Consider the following 23,896-nt stretch of genomic DNA (forward strand, 5'->3'; position numbering starts at 1 on the left):
GAATCACTGCCCCTGGTGGGCCATTGCGACTGAGCCACTGCGTGGCTGATGGGTTTCCTTGAGGAATGGGTGCTCAGCATTTATCTTTGTTGCTGGCAGGCTGAACCATTAGCTGTGGGTATAACTGGATCAGTTGTTAATGTGGAGGTCCAACCCATGAGGCCAGTCCTTAGCCTGTAAGCCCGTCACAGTGGCTATCAAATGCCAGATGCTAGATGATGTCAGCAAGCCAAGTCACTTCATCAACTTGGTTGTTTAGGGGCTCTCCCAGCATGGGTGTTTAATGGTTGGATCAGCATATAATGTGAAGCTCTCCACACTTTGTACCCATTTGCGTATCATTATTTCAATTCTTCTTGTCCTTATTCATCTGGTCTATTCTTCTCAGGTCCCTAACCTCCTGACCAAGTCGGTTGCCAAGTACCATCTGACTTTGGGCCACTTTCTACACAAACAGTACTTCTGTGTGTATTGTTACCATATATTTACGTGTGTGTGTGTGTGTGTGTGTGTGTATGTGGAATCAAACTGCTCTCTTGGAGGATTTCCCCTCATCACTAGCTTTCATGGTACACTTAGTGGGGTTGTGATCTTGTCATCTATTTTCAGGTTGCACCCTTGTATTGGCCTTACCCGCCTGAGTCAAGTTCAGGCCTTTTCACATCCATGAATAACTGGCCACACAGGATCAGTGGTGATAGGTGTGAGCTCAGGAAAAGGCAGTGGTACAACACTGGTGGCTGACACATGAATCTGGGCTCCCTGCCGAAGTAGCATAGTGTCCTCTATCCACTGTTTGGTCCCACACGTAGCCTTCATCTTACAAAGGATTTCTGCACAACTTACCCACCCTTCTCGCTTGATGGGACCATTAGAATCCAGTTCCTAATAGTTTTCGCAACAAGGCCATGGAATGTTCCATTGTTAGGTGCTACATCTCTACCAAGGTCCAGCAGCATAGCAGGAGCTATTTATAGAAAGGTATTTATTTTTCTGTTACAGATGGCAAGGCCTTATTCCAGAGTCCTTTAAGCACTAATTGCCCCATTGAAACTTGTCATAAATGTCATATAGCATTTTTTCCTACCACTGATGCATCTAAAACAGGCATAGTTGCCTGTTCAGCCTACTGGGGAATTAACCTAACAAAGTTAATAGGTACAACCCACTAGATTAAGAGCCTCAACAAAAGGGTAAACAAAATGCTGCACCTGATGATACAGTCAACTTCCTTGAAAATATGGACAATCTGACAGGAGTTGAACTGTATCTTTAGAATGCATGCTTCCTAACTGATAGAACCAGAAGCAGAGAAAGCATAGGCGTGACTTGGGGGTACCTTAAACTCAGTTATCGTCAAGAATAGCCAAAAGAATGGAGCCACTGTCAAGCCAGTAACATATAAAATGAGCAGAACCCATTATAACAACAGCTCTTTATTACATGGATTCAAATACACAGCAGACTAATCATGTTCCCTGAAATTTAATAATCACATTCAGCAAGAGCCTGTTACTGTGTTCATCAACATTCTTTAATTCCTTAGAATTCATTTTACAGAGCCTTGCGCAATAAAGAGGTTAAGCACCAGTAAGAAAGACTGTTGCTAGCAGTTTTATTTTTTCACCTTAATTACCATCATCATCATCAATAATCATGCAGTTTCTTCCTTCTATGTACATGGCATTGTAAAATGGGTGCTACACTCTGCCTATTGTACAAAGTTTATAAATACAATATACCAATACAAAGTTGAAGCCATTAAAAAGAGCTTAACACAACTACTAGGAGATAATTAAATGTGGAATGTGGATGGACTCTGAAGAGAGAGAAACAACACACAAACTCAGACTTTATAGTAAATGTTTTACTTGGGAAGGAGAGAAAGGGAAACTATGTGCTACTGAAGGGTTTTCCGTGTTTCTCAAGTTTACTTTCTTTCTGCTATTATCTTCAAATATTGCAGAGCGTTGTGAGCGGCATCACTCTGTGCGTTACCACAGGAGATCCCCGAGCCATGGCAGACTGTGATGGGGCTGGTGGACTATTCAGCAAGACACTGATACTGCCCATTGGCACTCAGTTCTTCTGCAAGGACATATTTAGACATGATTGTAAATGCCAAGGGAAAAGAGAGCAGATCCTTTATAAATAAACAGCTTTTATTATCATAATATTTTATGTTCATCCTTCCATAAGTATTCATGATCTAATAACCTAATCATTATCTTTGTTATCCTTGTACAAATGAAATGAAAACCAAAGTACAATGCTCAGTTATAGCTATTCTCTAACACAGCTGAGCTTCATAATCACTTGACAGAACTTTAAAGAAATAAAGGCTGAGGTTGCATTGAACTGCTCAATCAAAAACAAAATGCAAAATTGGGGATGCAGTGGCCAGTCTTGCATTTAAAAAAAAAAAAAAAACTCCAAAGACAACTCCAAACCTCTCCCTTGGAGAACACCTAGGTTCTTTGGAAGGTAATTGCATAGAAGTTTGCCAAAATAACTGAATGTGGTTTTTAGACAACTGTTCTGAATTTATAATCACTATTTTGTTCTCGAAATTAAGAAGTATTTCAAAGACATCATTAATTCATAATTAAAAAATCACCTCAGGTTTCCTATTTTCTGGGATTCAAAATCTTCCTTAGTCCTATTCATGACAAGACATTCAGTTCTGGGTCTTAAACATCCAAAAGTATGGACACTTAATAAATACTTACTGGATGAATAGTCTCTCATGAGCTACCTTTGCTAATTTTCTGTCTGCATGCAATTCCTAGGTTCTACATCAATCTCAGTATACCTATCACACACAAACACAAATTGCTCAGCTTTTTAAACTGAATTTTAAAAATCCATCTGACTTGTTTTCCAATCTGTCTGCAGTTGTCTTATCTAAGACTAAGAGCTAGAGAAAATATAGATGACAGTTGGGCTGGGATAATCTTATACATTGAATTGTCACCATTTATCTCAGAATAGATTCGACGTGACAAATTGAAGAGACTGGGACTCATAAATTTGCTACTTGCTCTAGAAATGTGGTTGTCTTTTGGTTATGCTGCCTAATCAGGACTAGTTCAACAGTCAATCTATTGAGATTCTTTACCTAATCTGGATCTACACTGACTAGATAAGTAGCCTTGGATGAGTTTCTCAAAGGTATCTTACCTTATTTTACACACATACACACATAAATATATGGTAACAGAACTCATTTCACAAAGGTTACTCTGAGACTGCAGTAAGTTGATATAGAACAGGGCCTGGCACAGAGCAAAACTATACATCTTAGCTATTGCTGCTGTTACTATTGTAACTATATAGATATTAGCTATTTTCCATAAGAATGGGACATATTGGTTATAGATGTTACTGCTCTGGTAGTTATATGTAGTCAGAATTTCTGATGAATGAAATAAACTATGAAATAAGTTTTTATTTCTCAAACATATTTTAAAAATAAACTTGCTAAATAAATAAGATGCAGAATAGTTTTTAAAAAACATTATTTTTCTTATTAACTGTCAGTATTGTTTGTATTTCTTATTCTGATTGTATATACTTAGAAATTTAATTAGTTATCGAACATTAAAAATTGGTTCAGTAAACTAGTACTTCTCTCAGAAAAAAAAGGAAACTTGTTTTGAGATAATCCAAAAGAAAAATAAATCATACCTATATCCAAATATGTTATATTAAATCCTTGTTCCTTGGCAATTTCACTAAGCAGCTGGATATAATCTGTATTTGGAATACTAAGGAGGCTTCTTTTCAGCAAGTTGATCTTTTCACCTGGAGAATTCCTCAAGAAATGCCAAGTACATCCTAAAGAATGTCCTACTACATTTGTCTGAAAAACAGAAATATAGATTAACACTCTTAACTAGGATTGGGTTCCAACGCTGTTATTAAAAGTATATGTCCACCTACAGAGCATTTTTTTCTGTAAAGCAGTCAAAAATCCATTAAAAGTACCAAGTTTTACAGGAAATAATTTTTTTTCAATTTAATTTTTTTGTTGTTGTTGGAAAATTCTACAATAGGGCATTAGCAGAAGCAATTTTAAAGGAAATGAAAGTTTTAGGGTAAATTTTAAGTTTGTACTGAGAAGTCTGGAGGTGTGTGGTGTTTGAGTTGACTGGACATATTCAGGTTAATTACAGACACATTAATTCTGAGGAAGGAACTGTGGTTGAGCCTCATGGTGATGGGGGAGTATCTGTTTTGAGACCTCAGTTGCCTATCATTTTGGTTGTTTTGAAGCAGTAATATTTTTCTCAGTGCACATGAAATTTAGATGTTAAAGAGAGGATAGCTACCAGTTGGCTTAGACATTTTAAACTTTTGTTTCCTTAGCCTACTGTTCCTGGCTGAGTTTATTCAACAGTACATAGCTTTAGCAACCATAAAATATTTGATTGATTAAGCAAATAGTTTCAAAAATAAATGTCAATGTTAATTTTTCTTACCCTGCCCTTCTCCACAGAGCAAGGATACAAATCTAAAAGATTTCTGATTTTTTGTCACTATGCAACATGAAACACACTTGAGAGAGAAGTCCTAACTCCAAATTAGGGAGCCCTACTCTAAGTTCAGTCTACTGGCATTGTGCTAAAATGCACTCTATTAGAAAGTATACACTACTCACCTTTTTCTCCTTTACAAACTGAGTCATATGTATATAATCTAGATTTTTGTTTTCACACTTTTGCACTTTTACACTTTTTGCAGATTAACCCATATGCAAGATGACTGACTTGATCTTTGCCTAATCTGATGAATGTTACAGAGCACTTGCTGTCACTATAAATGTAAATCTTAAAAGGGGATACATGAAAATAAAGGGCTGACATTTAAAGTCATATTTTAAAAATATCACCAAATCTATTTGAAAACAAATCGATTCATGTTATACTACAATTTGGGGGGCTTTCTGGTTTCTCCTTTCAAAACACATTTCTGGAGGGGGCGGAGCAACATGGCGGTGAGGAGACGCTGCAAGTAAGATCTCCCATTAAAAAAAGTTAATAGGGAGGAAAAGCGGCAGGTCCCAGTGAGAACTGGGACACGGAAGATAAACGGGTGACGCCAGCAAACTGCCCGAAGAAGAAAGTGGCCATAAAAGAGGACCAGAAGGGAGGGAAGTGCAGAACCCTGCTCTCCTCCCCCGCCCACAGAGGCGGCACTCTCCGACCTACCTGCAGAGAGGAGGAAAACAACAAACTAAAACGACCCACAAGAACAAACGACTCAGCAAGCGGGACTGTGAGTGGAAAGGAACTATTGCAGCCACCACACCCTGTGAACAGGAGCTGAGAAGAACCCTGCAGGATCCGCCACTGCGGTGAGCGAACGGCTCCAGGCGCCATTAGAGAAGAACAACGACCCCGGGAGACGCGCACACAGCCCGGGCTGCCGGTAAGCTTGCGCGGAAACGCAGCGCACTCCACGAGCTTGAAAAGCAAGTGCAGACCTGGATCGCGGCTGCCCAGGTCCCCGAGCCTGCAACATAGGATTGTGGGGAGACGCGCGGAGGCCCTCACGGGGGTGAAAGTCCCTCACTGAGTGAGCAGGAACCAGGCGCCCAGGCACGGGAGCAGTGCAAAAGGCGCCATTCCCGCGCCACTGAACTGGGCTACAGCCCGCGTCCTGGACCTGAGGGCTTTGAACTGAGACCCGGGCCACGAAAATTCGGGGCGTGGGTTCTCCACTACGGTGGGGCACAAGGCAGACACAGCACCCCAAAGCTGTTGAGGTGTACCCTACCATTCCCGCTCTGTTCCCTGTCCCACGGGGTGGGGGGGCCGAAAAACAGCCCCCCAAGGACAATAAGAGAGATCTCTGGCGCCACCTAGCGACCAGGAAAAAAAAGTCACTAACACCCCATAGAACAGGAAATTTCTTAAGACTGCTTGAAAAGGGCAGAAGGCCTCTGGAGGACCCAGTGGCCAGCCGGGAAGTTAGCCCACCCCACGCCAGGCCCCTTCTGACCAGCAGTCTGAGCCCACAGAGGGAGCAGTCACCCACGTCCGGGGTAGACCGGGGGCGCAGAAGAGTGTGCCTGAAACCGGAGGCGCAGGGACTGCATCCCGCTTCGCCATTTTAGAACAGGGACATGTCTTCAGTAAAAACTGCCTAAAACCAGCAGAAAGCTTCCCCAGAAGACAGAGATGGCTCCTGGAAGACCCAGAGGGGAGCGGAGAAGTTCACCCAAAATGCCAGTCAGTCCGAGCAACACAGTGTCCCAACGCATACGACAAATTAGAAAACAGACAGTAGGGAGTAGAAGAACCACACGCAACCTAACAACTCCTCAGGAAAGAAGCACACCACAAAAAGAAAACCACTCCCCAGATTGCAGCGACAGCAACTTGGAAGAACTTCTGAGCCTTCCAGAAAGAGAATTTAAAATTGCCATGATTAAAAAAGTGATAGATCAGAAGAAGGAAATAGAGTCCCTAAAGAGGGAAGTAAAATAAATGCAGGAGATCAAAGAATTAATGGAGGAACTAAAGAACTCTGGGAAAAGCAATGAAAGCAGAATAGATGAAATGGAAGAACGAATAAGAACTCTTGAAGACACAGAAATAAAAAGAACCAAAACAGAAAAGGAAAGAGAAATACGAAGGAAAAAGAATGAAGAAAGACTTCGGGAACTATCTGACTCCATGAGGAAAGGAAATGTAAGAGTTATAGGAATTCCAGAAGGAGAGGAGAGAGATGTAGGAACAGAGAAAATATTCCAGGAGATAATTGAAGAGAACTTCCCAAATGCGAAGAAGGAGCTGAAAATTGATATACAAGAAGCAAGAAGAACACTAAACTTCCAGGACGAAAGGAAAAACACAGCAAGACACATAATAGTAAAGCTCCCAAGAATCCAGGACAAGGAAAAAATAATGAAGCTGACAAGAGGGAAGAAACAGATAACATTCAAAGGAAAACCAATCAGGCTGACATCAGACTTCTCTGAAGAAACACTACAGGCAAGAGAGAGTGGAGGGACATAGTCAACAGACTCCAAGAAAACAGATGCCAACCAAGAATACTCTATCCCGCAAAGCTCTCTTTCCTCCATGAAGAAAGAATATGGACCTTCCCAGACAAAGAGAAACTCCGGAATTTCATTACGAATAAACCCCCACTCCAAAAAATACTACAAGGAATCCTAAAGCCAGAACCTCAGAGGGACGAATAACAACGAAAGAAGACCAAAAAAAAAAAGTTATTAAAAGAATAAATAAATAAAATCAAAGGAAAGACAAACATAATGGCAAATACAGATGCTAACATATCAATATTAACTCTAAATGTAAATGGACTAAACTCTTCAATAAAAAGACACAGAGTTGCAGCCTGGATTAAGAAACAAAACCCAACCTTTTGCTGTCTCCAGGAAACACATTTAGCTACAAAAGATAAAAATAGGCTCAAAGTCAAAGGATGGAAAACAATCCTACAAGCAAATGGGCCAAAAAAGAAAGCAGGAACAGCTATACTTATATCAGATAAAACAGACTTCAAACTCAAAAAAATAAAAAGAGACCCCAATGGTCACTACATTATGATTAAGGGGACAATACTTCAAGAAGAAATAACACTCATTAACATATACTCACCAAACGAAAGATCACCAAAATATATCAGACAACTGTTGTCCTCTCTGAAAACAGACATCAGAGAAAACACATACGTCGTGGGAGACTTCAACACACCACTATCAACAATGGATAGATCAACAAGACAAAAAATAAGTAAAGAAACTAAAGCTCTAAATAAGGACCTAGAGCATTTGGGCTTAACAGACATCTATAGAACACTAAACCCAAAAAAAAACGAGTACACATTTTTCTCAAGCGCACACGGATCATTCTCCAGGATCGATCACATACTGGGGCACAAGACAAACATCAACAGATACACCAAGATTGAAATCATACCAACCATCTTTTCTGACCACGAAGGCATCAAACTAGAAATAAATCATAAAAAGAAGGCAAGGAACTATCCTACCTCATGGAGATTAAAAACCACACTACTGGAAGACCACTGGACTAACGAGGAGATCAAAAAAGAAATTAAAAAATTCTTTGAATTGAATGACAAGGAGGACACCAATATCCTAAATGTATGGGATGCAGCAAAAGCAGTAATAAGAGGAAAATATATAGCAATAGAAGCTCACATCAAAAAACAAGAAAGAACTCAAAGAAACAACCTAATCTCGAAGCTCAAAGATCTAGAAAAAGAACAACAAAAAAACCCCAAAACCAGTAGAAGAAAAGAAATAATAAAAACCAAAGCAGAAATAAATGAAATTGAAACTAAAAAAACAATCGAAAAGATCAATGAAACCAAGAGCTGGTTATTTGAAAAAATAAATAAAATAGACAAACCCCTAGCCAGGCTCACAAAGGAAAAAAGAGAGAAAGCACAAATACACAGAATCATAAATGAAAGAGGAGAAATCACAACGGACACAACAGAAATCAAAAGAATAATCAGTAACTACTATGAACAGTTATATGGAAACAAGTTCAACAATCTAGAGGAGATGGACAAATTCCTACAACTCTACAATCACCCAAAGCTAGATAAAGAAGAAATAGAACACCTAAACAGACCAATTACAAGCAGCAAAATTGAAATGGTAATCAAAAACCTCCCCAAAAACAAAAGCCCAGGACCTGATTGATTTACAAATGAATTCTACCAAACATTCAGAGACGAATTAGTGCCTATCCTTCACAAACTCTTCCAAAAAATTGAGAAGGAAGGGACAATACCAAACACATTCTATGAAGCCAATATTACACTAATACCAAAACTGAATAAGGACAACACAAAAAAGGAAAACTATAGGCCAATCTCCCTAATGAACACTGATGCAAAAATCCTCAATAAAATTTAGCTATCAGAATCCAACAATGTATCCATAAGATAATTCACCACGACCAAGTAGGATTCATTCCAGGGACACAAGGATGGTTTAACATCCGAAAATCAATCAACGTTATCCAACACATCAACAAAAAGAAATATAAAAACCATATGATAATATCAATAGATGCTGAGAAAGCTTTCAACAAAGTGCAACACCCATTCATGATAAAAGCCCTTGAAATTCTTGGGATACAAGGAACATACCTCAACATCATAAAGGCCATCTATGACAAGCCAACAGCCAGTATCATTTTCAATGGTGAAAAGCTGAAAGCAATTCCATTAAGATCTGGAACAAGACAAGGATGTCCACTCTCACCACTGCTTTTCAATATAATACTGGAAGTCCTAGCCAGAGCAATAAGACAAGAGAAAGACATCCAAGGAATCCAAATAGGAAACGAAGAAGTCAAACTATCACTATTTGCAGATGATATGATAATATACATAGAGAACCCCAAAATCTCCACAGAAAAACTAATTCAACTCATCAATCAATTCAGTAAAGTGGCAGGATACAAAATCAACACGCAAAAGTCAGTAGCTTTCCTATACACAAACAATAAATCTGAAGAAGAAGAAATCAAAAAAAAACATCCCTTTTATTATTGAAACAAAAAAAATCAAATATTTGGGAATAAATCTAACAAAAGAGGTAAAGGACCTATACAAAGAAAATTATAAAACACTGTTAAAAGAAATAGAAGAAGACACAAAGAAATGGAAAGACATCCCCTGCTCATGGATTGGAAGAATAAACATTATTAAAATGGCCATCCTACCAAAAGCAATATACAGATTCAATGCTATTCCAATCAAAATCTCAATGGCATTCTTTAAAGAAATAGAACAATTATTGATGAAATTCATATGGAATCACCAAAAACCCCGAATAGCCAAAGCTCTACTGAAAAAAAAAAAAGAAGGAAATGGAGGCATCACACTCCCAGACTTCAAACTATACTACAAAGCCATAATCATCAAAACTGCATGGTATTGGAACAAGAACAGACATACAGACCAATGGAATCGAATAGAAAATCCAGAAATAAACCCACAGATTTATGGTCAACTAATCTTTGACAAAGGAGCAAAGACACTGCATTGGAGCAAAGAAAGTTTGTTCAATAAATGGTGCTGGGAAAACTGGGTCGCTACATGCAAAAGAATGAAGCTTGACCACTACCTCACACCATACACAAAAATCAACTCAAAATGGATTAAAGAACTAGACATAAGACCTGAAACCATAAAATACATAGAAGGAAATATAGGTGAAACACTACGGGATTTGCACATCAAAGACATCTTTACAGACACATCACCCAAAGCAGTGATAGTGAAGGCAAAGATAAACAGCTGGGACTACATCAAATTAAAGAGCTTCTGCACAGCAAAAGAGACAATAACAAAAACAAGGAGAAACCCCACCAACTGGGACAACATTTTTGCACCCAACACTAATGATAAAGGACTGTTCACAAAAATCTGCAAAGAGCTGATGAGACTCAGCAACAACAAAGAAAATAATCCAGTCAAAAAATGGGCAGAAGATGCACTGTTGGTGGGAGTGCAAACTGGTCCAACCACTGTGGAAAGCTGTGTGGAGATTTCTGGACCTACTAAACATAGAGCTTCCATTTGACCCAGCAATTCCACTCCTTGGTATTTACCCAAAGGACACAGAAACATCAATTCCAAAGAACACCTGCACCCCTATGTTTATAGCAGCACTGTTTACAATAGCTAAGCTTTGGAAACAACCCAAATGCCCAAAAATAGATGACTGGATCAAGAAGATGTGGTACATATATACCATGGAATATTACTCAGCATTCAAAAAAGATAAACACATGCAATTTGCTGCAACATGGATGGCGCTGGAAGGGATCATGCTCAGCGAAATAAGCCAAAAAGAAAAAGAAAAATACCGGATGGTCTCACTCATAGCAGGAATCTAGAAAACTTAAATAATGGACCAGGAAAATAAATAACTATAAGAAAGTGAAAATCAAAATCAACAAAAAACTATGAACCAGAGACACTTTTAGGGGGCGGGGCGGGAGGGGAGGGATTGGGGTCAGAATGGGGGGCTGCAATTGTATGGGGAATATAACAATAAAATTTATAAAAAAAAAAAAAAAACATATGGCAACAAGCACAAAAAAAAAAAAAAAAAAAAAAATAAAACTTGAGTTCTACAACTGGCCTACTCTTCCTCTAATAAACCTGTAGCAGTAATTTTTAAAAATAAATTGCATAGTTATGTTGTGATTAGTACATTACATTGTGTTAAATATTTGTGTGCATTTTTGACCTCTACATATAGCAAGTTCACATTGTTCAACATATTATTTGAAGAATATCTACTTTCAACTACAAACATTAAAAGTATATGCAACTAAAAAAAAAAAAAAATGGGCAGAAGAGCTAAAAAGAAACTTCTCTGAAAAGGAAATGCAAATGGCCAACAGACATATGAAAAAATGTTCAACATCACTTGTAATCAGGGAAATGCAAATCAAAACTACCATGAGATACCATCTCACACCAGTGAGAATGGCACATATTAAAAAAAACTAGCAACAACAAATGTTGGCGAGGGTGTGGAGAAAAAGGAACTCTTGTGCACTGTTGGTGGGACTGCAAACTGGTCCAACCACTATGGAGAGCTGTGTGGAGATTTCTGGACCTACTAAACATAGAGCTTCCATATGATCCAGCAATTCCACTCCTAGGTATTTTTTTTTTTTTTTTTTTTTTTAAAGATTTTTTTTATAGAGGCATGCTTTATTTATTTATTTGTTTGTTTGTTTTGTTTATACAAGCACTGGGTACAGTCGGAAGCGCGGGAGGGTGAGAGAATTCACCAGAGCCAGAGCGGGGAGCAGAGCAGGCAGAAGGACCGAAATACACTGCTGAGGGGAGCAGCGGGCGGCAGGAGAGGTCTGCGCGCCATGTGGGACCCTCCTCCGGTGGCCGGGGAGCAGCCGGGGATTGAACGCGCAGCAGAGCTGCGGGCAGCGTCGCAACCCAGCGCTCAACCGCTGCGCCATCGGGGAGGCCCCACCACTCCTAGGTATTTACCCAAAGGACACAGAAACATCAATTCCAAAGAGCACCTGCACCCCTATGTTTATAGCAGCACTGTTTACAATAGCTAAGCTTTGGAAACAACCCAAATGCCCAAAAATAGATGACTGGATCAAGAAGATGTGGTACATATATACCATGGAATATTACTCAGCATTCAAAAAAGATAAACACATGCAATTTGCAGCAACATGGATGGCGCTGGAAGGGATCATGCTCAGCGAAATAAGCCAAAATGAAAAAGAAAAATACCGGATGGTCTCACTCATAGCAGGAATCTAGAAATCTTAAATAAGGGACCAAGAAAATGAATATAAGAAAGTGAAAATCAAAATCAACAAAAACTATGAACCAGAGACACTTTTTGGGGGGTGGGGGTGGGAGGGGAAGGATTGGGGTCAGAATGGGGCGTTTGCAATTGTATGGGGGAATATAAAAATAAAATTTATTATTTAAAAAAAATAAATAAAATAAATTAACTTGGGAAAAAAAAACACATTTCTGAATATATGAAAATTATCAGGTATTTTCCCCCCCACAATAGTGTGTTTTTTTTGCCTATCAATAGTAACTATTTGGATACTTCTGGTTGTGCATGACTTTTTCTTTGAGACAACAGCACAATAATGGTGCAATCCATTTGGTTTATGTAAATATTTCATTCCTGTTTAATTGTTGTTACTCAAATTTTCACACAACAGACATTACTTGTTTCATTTATGATATATTGCAGCTTAAAGTTATGTTACTATATATGGACATAACTATAGATTTGGTGCTTTGCAAAAAAGCACTTTAACTTTAAAATTTTAACTAGGTAACACAAGTACACACTTAAAAAAAGTCACAAGAAAATATAGAATCATGTGCAATAATATACTAGAAGTGTTTAAAAATACTTTTCTATAGTACAAAAGTCTCTCGGTTGAATTTTGTGATGATCACATTAAGACATAAGATATATAAGAGCACTGTAAACAAATCTGCAAAGAATTAAATCTAATGGAACAATTAAAATACAGAGCAATTTTCATCACTTTATTATTTTAATATTAAATTTCAATCATTATAAAGCAGAACATATACTATAAAAAGTTGAAAAGATTTAAAAAAAGGTATTAGTGGATATCTTTATTTTATTTCTGAAATTAATGGGGATGAATGTAATATGTAAACAAGTGCTTGATTTTTTAAAGCATATATTTTGATCAAAACAGGGATAATTTAGAAGTGTTTCTCTGTGGGGCCTCCCCTGGTGGCTCAGCAGTTGAGCGCTTGGCTGCGAGGCTGCCCGCATCCTCTGCAGTGCCAGTTCGTTCCCCGGCCACCGGTGAGGGTCCCACAAAAAAAAAAAAAAAAAAAAAAAAAAAGGAGTGTTTCTCTGTGATGAGTGCTGAGTTCTGTCATATATATTCTTGGCATCCGTTAAAAGGATTGTTTTTTTCTTCTTTAATCCTTTAATGTGTGGTTAATTAGAGTTACAGATTTACTAATCTTGAAATATCCATGCACTACTGAAATAAAGCTTCCTTGCCGGGTTGACATATTATTCTTTTAATTTCTTTTTTTTTAAAGATTTATTTTATTTATACAAGAACTGGGGTGCAGGCCAGAGGGTGGGAGTGTGAGAGAATTCACCAGAGACAGAGCGGGGAGCAGAACAGGCAGACAGACCGAAAACACTACTTAAGGGGAGCAGCGGGTGAGACAGGAGAGGTCTGCCGCGCTATGGGAGAATCCTGGCCAGCCGGGAATTGAACTTGTGCTGCAGTGGCTGCAGACAGCTTCACAGCGCTGCGCTCAACCCGCTACGCTACCAGGGAGGCCCCTTATTCTTTTAATTTCTATTGAATATTAAGGTGTTTCAACATAAGGGAGATTAATCCATAATTTTTTCCAATGGGATTTGAAATTGTCAGGTCTTGGTGTAAGTGTTATATTTGTTTTTGAGAGTATAAAAGCTTTCCTTAATGTTGTGTATATTGCCTGGAAGAGCTTAAATGGCATTGGAAATGATCTCTTCCTTGATTTAACAGAATTTAATGTAAACTTAACGAGCTTTGTGATTTTGGTGTCATTTGATTTAATTTTACAAGAAGTGAGTGTGAAGTTTTTTTTTTTTTTTTTACTAAGGTAAAACTAAAATTCTATTATTTATTTGTGTATAGTCTGATTTGTCTACAGAAGGAGCCCTTATTTTATCATAAACTCAGAGAAGACACTGCTGAAGTCCTTACTTCTCATTTCCTAGTTAATACACTTCTTTCAAATAATGTATTTCCCAAGCTCACTTACCTGGTCACACCCATGTCCCTGGCTTACAAATAGGATGCAACAAGGGTAGCATACAACAGAACAATGAAGAGACTAAAAAGAAAACTGCAACTGCGAAGCATCTATACACGAAATCAAGGGAAGTTTCCTACAGCAAGAGATGCTTAATCACATTAGCATCATAGCTGTAAGATCACTACTCACTAAAGAAATGTGGTTCTCTGGAGAAATATTACTGAATTTGGCAAGAAATTTCTCAGCAGCATTTCTCTTGGCTTGTTTTTTTGATGCCCCCTTCCCTAAATAAAGAAATACAAATGATAGATTTAGAAAAGGAGTTTGTGACTATAAAGGATGATAAAAGCATAAAGTATTGGGTTTAATTAGAGAACAACCTCTTGATTTTATTTCCTGATTTTATGCTCATGGTTTTCTGATGACATATTTTCTTGCTGTGCTTCATACAATTATTAATACTTACATTTCTGAAGGCATTTCTTTTAACAGTTTTCTTTAGTAATAAGTCATAATTTCTGTTTTTCTCTGACAGTTATACTTCCCTATATCCGACTTAGTGAGCTATATTTAGTTTTATTAGGACCAAATATTAAATTTAATCAAGGTACATTTGAATTACTCCCTTATCTCTCAATTCCTATTTCTTATTTACCATCTCTTAAAACTGACTACCATGTGGAATTTCTTTGTTTAACATGAATAAGGGCTTAGAAGATGGTAAAATAAAAAGCCATCTATTTCCATGCCTTTGTTTTAAAGCTTTAAAAATTGAGGCTCGACGAGGCTAAGTAATTTATCTAACCTTGCCAATAAAAGACTGTATCAAAAATGGAAATTGAGGTCCCTGCTTCTGCACCAGCCCAGGCTACCTTTCAGGGGCAAACTATTGCTTATTATTTGAAACTAATATCTAACCAAGGTACAGTTACATTTCAAGCCACTGTAAAGATGATAAAAAGATGTGAGAGAAGTTAAAATAGGAATTCTCACTAGTTCTTTTTCAAGTACCTATTTTTCCTCAAAGTTTATGGTCTTTAAAACAGAAAACATGCTATAATTCAAAAGGATAATTTCTACCTTATTTTTCTCTTACTGCATTTTTTTTGTCATTTAGCCTCTTATTAATCATTTTGTTTTCAAATGTAATCTTCTGTTCCTATTTTTACAATAGCTACAAGAATCTAAGTGATTTACTAATTTTTCCAAAACATGTTTTTTAAAAGTCAATTATCCATCAATGAAGACTTTTAAAGGTCCATTATTTGTTTTCTTATTAACAACCATGATGATTTTTATAAATATCAAATTACAAAGTAAAAGTATCTTAAGCCAAATATTTACACTTAAATTCAATTGCAGAAAAGTGAGAGACAGTAGAGTAGCAGAGTGTCATTTTTTTTCCCACAGAAATATTTGAAAAAATAGCACAACAGATATTTCTGTGGTGATACATCATATGAAAATATTTCCAATGTCTTCAACTGTGTGAGAGTAAAAAGAAGTAAGTACCCGTCTCCATAAATGACTCTAGCCTGCAAATTGTAGTATATTCTCTCTTATGAGCAGGTCCTACCTCCTGGGAAAGGGCATATTCAGGAAGTCTCCAGCCGTGATTAATAGCCAGTTCCTATGAAATCAACAGTGATTTTTAATAGTAATTAGCAGTCATTTTTATTATATATTGGTTCAATCACATAAATGATATTCCTTCATGACTTTGATTTCCTTTCTAATTATATATTTGAAAAGAATGATATTCTGCAAAGAAAAAATGAGGACTGAACCTCATTTGTTTCCCAAAGATATGCTTGCATTTTACATTTTATAAGACTACAGTACTGAAGTTGACATTGTTTTCTGCTCTAAGTGCTGTTCTTCCATTAAGCCACAGTAAACTGATATCAATCAAAAGGGTTCAAAAAGAAAGGCAAGTTACTATCACCCTTTTTTGGGAACATCATAGAAATCCACATGTCTCACTACCCTCAGTTCCTAAAGCCTTTGCCCTCCTAGCTTTTTTTTTTTTAAGATTTATTTATGCATACAAGAGCTGGGGTACAGGCCAGAGTTGGGGGGGGGAGTGAGAGGATTCACCAGAGATAGAGTGGGGAGCAGAACAGGCAGAGTGACTGAAATACACTGCTGAGGGGAGCAGCGGGCAAGTCAGGAGAGGTCTGCTGCCCCATGTGGGTTGCTCCCTGGCCAGCTGGGGGATAGAACTCATGCTGCAGAGGCTGCGGATAGCTTCATAGATTGTGTCTTAACCCCTTGTGCCACCAGGGAGGCCCCTCCCCTCCCAGTTTTATACTTCCACATCTATAGCTGGCCAACCACTGCATTTAGTCAAAAGCAGATGACAGCAGAGACAGCAACCAAATAGACTTGGATGCTGTTAAAGAATAAGGGGAAGAAAGCTACAGAAGAAGTCACATAGCAAAAAAGAGACCAAAGGACTAGTTGGATAACAGGTAGGGGAATTGTCCAACAGAGCACATGGATAATTTGCAAGGAGGATATTCTGCATGCTGAAATTCAAAGCTGAATATATTTTTTTGGTAGAATAAGCAAATAAACAGACTACTTCCCTTTTCTTGAGTTAGGTTACCCGGCTCGGGTCCTTTTTAAAGTCTTCTGTTTCAACAAAAGTAGAAAGGTTTGTCATAGCGTGGCAAGAAATATTCTTAAAGTATAAAACACTCTACCCATGTGCACTGAGGTCCTCTTGATCTCAAATGAGAATTCCACAAACCAAAGGCAGATACTGTATATGGAAGAATATCCAAAATGTAAATAAATAGAAAAAATAACTTCAAGTTAGCACTGTAATAACTAATGATAATTTGAAAAGAAAATATACTATCTTATCTTTAAAATATTAATTCATTGTTTCATCCCCATGTGATACTATCAATTTATGACATCTTTTTTCAGTAGACAAAATGTTAAGTGTGAAAAGTCTAAGAACTTACCTGTAATGAACCAATAGGATTAAGCTGGTTCTTTGGTTGCTTGGAAGGATCAGGCATTAGGGGGTCAAGAACTGCAAAGCTAAACATTTTTTTAAAGTATTATAAAGCAAGATAATTTCTCCAAAGTATTAAACAAATAGCAAGCATTTCCATTTAACCCTCTATGCCTTGCTGCTCATTTCCCAAGGAAAGTCCTTTCCTCTCATCTCTTCTATGATCTGATCTGTCTATGACCCAAGGTATATTTCAAATGCTACTTCAGCTAAAAAGGCTATCCTTTCACCCAAGTGGTACAGAATTTCTCCCTCCTTTATGCAATTTAAATACTGGGTTTAACACTTTCTTCAGAAATCATTTTACCATGAATTATATATCCTTACAAATATATCCCTCACCCAAACTCACCCTTCCCCACCCCTGTTCAGATGGTTAAATCCTTGATGGGGATTTTAAGATCTATGAATTACTTACCTTTATATGCCCTGTAGTATTTTGTATAAGGTAGGGGTTCAATTAAAATGTATTTAAATAAAGTATACTATGTTTACAACTACACAAGAAAGGGAAGACTAGCCAGGAAATTTAGCCTGGCAATGTGTGTGATACAAATCATAAATGTGTTACATCCAGGAACTATGGAAGAAAGATCTGTTTGACCTATTATCTGCTCAATGCTAGGATAATCCTCCTAATGTTTATAGGTATCCTGCATAAAATAGATAGCCTGCATGGATCTGGTTTCAGCATGTGAGGATATGATTGCAGGAAAAGAGAACAATCTCTTCTAAGTAGTTGGAAATTACTAGTTATTTGGGAGTTCAGTGCTTAACACTAAATAAGCTATATTCCAAGGTTACTACTACCAAGGCAACTGAAGAGTCATTTCTTCCCTGATTAATGAGGTCTAGTTACTGCCAATTCCTCAAGTTTCTTATCCAAGTGCCAGAATTTGAAACTTTACATAGACTGATGAAATATGAATATTCACTTACAATGAGGCACGCTGAATTGAAGCTACCCAAATAATTGTGATGAAGTGAGAAAGTCTCTGTATTAATTAAATCAGGCCACTTTAGGCCTGATTACAGCTTAGTGTTCCCATCTTATCTATCAAGAAGCACAAATATATAGTAGTTAGCCTTTTTTGCTGACAAAGTGAAGTGCCCAAGTGCATAAAGGACATTCTGCACACTCATTTTTACAAATATATGCAACACTTTGGGCTGCACAGAAATAGCGTGGCCATCAACAGCAAGGGGAAAATCTAACACCTGCCACACCATTTAACATGTCATGAAAGCTAGCATAAATCAATTATAATTGATGACCTGCAGAATCAAGCATCATTTTGTGAGATCCAAAGCTTGTCACTGGTTACTTCTAAACTTCTCAAATGGTTCAGAGTGACTAAGAAAAAGGGAGGAGTGCTGCATGAGAACCTCAATAATCTCTAAGCTATAAGTCCTGCTATGACCAAGAACAAAAACACATAGTCTATATTCCCAGGAAACTCTCCTATAGGCTATGAGCAGATTATATCAGATTGAACTCCAAGATATTTGAGTGCATGTGGAGAAGAACTTGAAGGCATGCCAGGCCCCAGGGCATACCTCTCAGGAAACAAAGGATGCCACTTTATGATACATGAAATGCTTTAGAACTGACACACCATCAGAAAGCACCTAAAGTGAAATAAATTTAATTTGGATAGATATATCAAGAATTAACATCTCACTTCACTATCCTCTTATATTTGTATATATTCTATCATGTGAAGAAATACCTTTGTCTCCTTCTTCTAAACTGGAATTCCTTAAAGAATACTTTTAGATTATCCATTGCTACCGCACAGTTTGATTTTGTCAGTGTAGAAAAAACACAATCTTTTTTTTTTTAAAGTCTGCATTTTTTTTAATATTTATCTATTTATACAAGCACTAGGTACAGTCAGAAGCACGGGAGGGTGAGAGAATTCACCAGAGCCAGAGTGGGGAGCAGAGCAGGCAGAAGGAACGAAGTACACTGCTGAGGGGAGCAGGGGGCTGCAGTAGAGGTCTGCATGTGGGACCCTCCTCCAGTGGCCGGGGAGCAGCTGGGGATCGAACCGGCGCCGCAGAGGCTGCGGGCAGCTTTGCAACCCAGCACTCAACTGCTGCGCCACTGGGGAGGCCCAGAAACAACACAAAGAGAGTTGTCAGAAAAACCCTGGCTTTGTACTACTGTACCCTATAAGGGGGGCTAATTCATGAGAATCTTCATTTCATAGTTAATTGCTGGTTTTAATTTTTAAGAATAAACTTGCCTTTAATGGATAACAGGTCTTTACAAAGAACAGAATTTTAGAGCTAGACACGAACAACTGTTTACTTTGTTGCTTTTGTGAGCATGTCCAAACTTTTAATCTTACCTCAGCCATGATATTTTTGAGCTGCAGAATACAAAGAAATTTAGCTCACCAAATACTTGCATTGGCTTTCAAAATGTTTATGGCAGCCTCTGCAGCTCTATGTTTTGCCAACTTCTTACTTGTACCTTCACCTGAATTAAGATGAAAAAAAAAATTGTATAGACTATATGTTGTGAAAATATGAAGCATATATAGATGATTTTATAATACAAAGTCACTACAGAATTTATATACTTAATAGACTAGATAAATACAAATATAAAGTCATAGTTACTAGGTAAATACAAATACACACTCATAGTTACACACTATAATAAAATAGTCCCCACATGAAATTAATACATTAAAAATCATGATTTAATGTTTCATATATTTAAGTATATGCATGTTCACATAAAAATCCTTATTATTTCTACTTAATGTGTGTCCATTACATAAAATGGTAATGAAGTAGACCATGGCATATACACCTTTGGAAAAAATGCAACTTAGTATTTTACTCTTCCCTTATTCCTAGAGGAAGAAAATTCTTCTGTAGCAAAAAGTTTTCTTTAAGGGAGTTACTTACAGCAATAGTCACTGAAAAAGGTGCACAACTGTACTCAAATGGCCCATCCTATACTAGATAAAATCTATTTGCTTGGCTAAGCTGTCACTGACTTCAAGTTAAGTGGAGAATGTTTCAGTAGGGAAGATTGTAACAGCTTCTGTTATGTGTGTTCCACATCCCTACGTGGGTAGCTAAGAGGGATAATGGACAAACCTGACTAATCACTTAGACTGGTATCTAAATTTCAGTGACCAGTCACACATGGCATTTTTCTTTCTGATTTCAAATTAGGTATTGAGAACCCTGTGGAAGTGGTATCAGAATCCAGATGTCCATTGCTCTGTGTGGAAGAAACAAAAGGCACATGGATTAAGTTTCAAGTGTGACCCTCAAGTATCAGAGGACACACATTTATCAAAGGATACTCGAGGATATTCTTTTACCCATTAACATAGGTGTTAGGGATACAGCAGAGAACAGAGTCTCTGCCTTGAAAGAGCACACAGCCTAGTGTGGGATTTTGTCTATAAAGAAGCTTCAAGGTAAATAATGGACTTCAGATTTCCAGGGATATAAACAAATGCCTTCAGGTTGCCATGGTGGACGTTCAGCCTTCCTGAATATTTTTCTTGCTAGTATTCCAAATTAAATTTAGTACCCACTATTTCTTATGCTTGTGATTAATAGATAAGGAATACAATATCTACATTTACAAAGGGGCAGTTCAGTTATTTTCTTAAACTTACAGAACATAATAAGCTATGAGTATGAACTCTGAAATGTAATTTATGAGCTCTCCAAATCTGTTCCCTCATGTATAAGAAAGGGGATAATGTCTTATTAAAATACCCGTACAGTTTCAGAAACTGTAGACTCTAGACTCTACTAAGCAATACATTGTATTTGAGCCTTCTGGACCCCTCATTTTGCTTAGATACAGAATACAGTGTTGTATAATGGGCCCAACGGGCCAAATTGTGTATTCACAGAGTGGAGAGACTCTGAAAGTTCTCAAATCATGCCTCCTGACCCAGATTTAGCCATCTGTGTTTACAAAAAAACTATGAAATCTGATAGCCCCTACTGATCCAGTACTGCTCCAAGAACAACTTCTGCTTCTCCTTGAATCTTGGAAGTATCCTACCATCCCTAGGTTATGTTTCTGAGCTTCTCTTGGTATCTAGGGAAGAGAAAATTCCAATGAAGTTGGTCTCAGTGACCTGAGATCAGACATCTCAGTTTCAAGTGCCAGCTCCCCACAAGCTACCTCTGGTGAAAAAAAAAAAAAAAAAAAAGGCACTTCTCTGAACAGAAAAGTAATGTCAAGTCTTGACAGCCAACTCTGCATGGTCATGTGGTTAACTGTGCATACAGACCTGTGCAGGTTATGTCACCAACGGTTACTCTGAAGGTGAAAGTGGGCACGTGTATTTGCACATCGGATCATTCACACTCATAGGCAGGGATGTTCTTGGTCTTCATGCTATATTCGTGTAATACCTGAATCGGCGTTTTCCCTGGTTTAGCTGTAATCAACTTCCCCAAACTGCAAGAACCAGAAAGAGGTGTGCTTTGTGTGCATGCCAAAGCGGGAAGGAACAGGATCTCAGAAGCCAGTTTTGACAGCTGCCAAGGGCGCCAAGGAGGTACTCAAAGCTCCCCAGTGGCCAGGGCCAGAACTGGCAAAGGACACCATCTACCTGCCCCAATGCGGCGGGGCTGGGGAGTGTGCGGGGGTCTTTAGGGTGATAACTTAAACGCAGGCAGGAAGGCTTCCCAGAACAGGGAGGTCACCCGTGCAGCTATCTCTCTGGACCAAGTCCACAGAGCTCTTTCCCACGGACTCGCCACCTCCGCGCACCCCACCCCTAGTCAGAAAGAGGGGCGGGGCCAGGCCAGATCCCCGCCGGCGGCGGCCGGGAGGGCAGGGCCGAGACCCACGGTCCCCCGCAGCTGCGGGGGCGGGGACGCCCCGAAGGGGCTTTACCCAGAATGCCGCGTGAGAGCCGGCTCCCGCTCCCGCGCCCCCGCCTCCCCGGCCCCGCGTCTCCGGGCCCCGCCGGGGCCGCCCCTGCTGCCCGAGGCTGACCTGAAGTTCCCGCTGTCCTCGCGCTCCAGTGGCGGGGCCACGACGCGATGCCTGCTCTGGGACATGGCGAGAAGGGACGGCTCGGCGCGGGAGGAAGGGCTGTGAGGAGCGACGTCTTCGCTCCCCGTGTTTGATGTGTTAAAAGGTGATTCTAACCCTAACCCCCCTAGGCAATTAACACCTGAGGCTACACTAGCCTTACAAAAGGTCAATGATGCCCTCAACAATCAACTGTTGCGGCTAGATTATACTAAGCCTTGGGAGTTCATAATTTTGGCCACCCCACACAGGCCAACAGGTGTTTTGTGGCAAAAGGGGCCACTGGAATGGTTACATTTACCAGTTACTGCAAAGAAGGTTGTTTGTCCCTATGCTTCCCAAGTGGCTGCGTTAATTGTTAAAGGAAGGCATAGGAGCGTTGACCTTTTTGGCCGAGAATTTCCTGTTCTTGTTTTACCTTACAAGAAAGAACAACTTAATGACTTGCTTAGTTTAAGTGATGACTGGCAAATAGCCCTGCAATCTTTTTCGGGTGAAATAAAGTTTCATTTGCCTCCCGACCCTGTGCTTCATTTCTTTAAGAAACAGGCTTTTATTTTTCCAACCATTGTTAGCGCTGTGCCTTTGCCAGAACCTGCTGCACTTGTGTTTACGGATGGCTCCTCCAACGGTAGAGCTGCTTTCGTTATCAATGACAAACCAGAGTCCATCCAGACAACAGAAACCTCAGCCCAAAAAACTGAATTATTTGCAGTTCTCACAGTATTTAAAATTTTACAAAATCAGCCATTTAACCTTTTTACTGATTCCCAATATGTAACCAGTTTATTTCCTGATATTGAGACTGCTGTAATTGCTGATGCTAAGACTACCATTGCTCCACAGCTATTGGAGCTGCAAACTTTAATAAGATCTAGGACATCCAGAGTGTATGTTGGCCATATTCGTGGTCATTCTAAATTACCAGGTCCTCTAGCTGGAGGGAATGAACTGGCCGATTTGTTGACTCGAGCAGCACTATTCACAGTACAGGAGGCAATTAATGATCATGCCCTTCATCACCAAAATGCCGCTTCATTGCGGAAACAATTTCATCTGACTCGAGAAACAGCCCGAGAAATTGTTCGCAAATGCTCGGCTTGCCCCACCACTCACCCTTCACTTCCGATGGGGGTGAACCCACGAGGCCTCAGACCAAATGATCTCTGGCAAATGGATGTCACTCATGTTACTAGTTTTGGGAGACTCAGTTTTGTCCATGTTTCCATAGATACATTTTATCATGTTATTATGGCTACTGCCCAGACAGGAGAAGCTTTTGAAGATGTCTCTCAACACCTAATGTTTTGTTTTGCCTACGCAGGCAAACCTCGTACTATTAAAACTGACAATGCTCCTGTATATACATCCTCTGCCTTTAACAAATTTTGTGCTTCATTTCAAATTGATCATTCTACAGTAATTCCTTATAATCCACAAGGGCAAGCTATTGTTGAAAGAGCCCACCAGACTTTAAAGTCTCAGATATATAAACTACAACA

General features: G+C 38.9%; 1 pseudogene; it reads right to left on the reverse strand.

Moving 5' to 3' along the window:
• Positions 1 to 1,724: 1,724 nt before the first annotated feature.
• On the reverse strand, positions 1,725 to 22,424 carry LOC119250709 (interferon-inducible double-stranded RNA-dependent protein kinase activator A-like; annotated as a pseudogene).
• Positions 22,425 to 23,896: the final 1,472 nt, after the last annotated feature.

This window comes from Talpa occidentalis, unplaced genomic scaffold (genome assembly GCF_014898055.3).
Source record: "Talpa occidentalis isolate TD23 unplaced genomic scaffold, MPIMG_talOcc4v2.1 talOcc4.18, whole genome shotgun sequence".
NCBI lineage: Eukaryota > Metazoa > Chordata > Mammalia > Eulipotyphla > Talpidae > Talpa > Talpa occidentalis.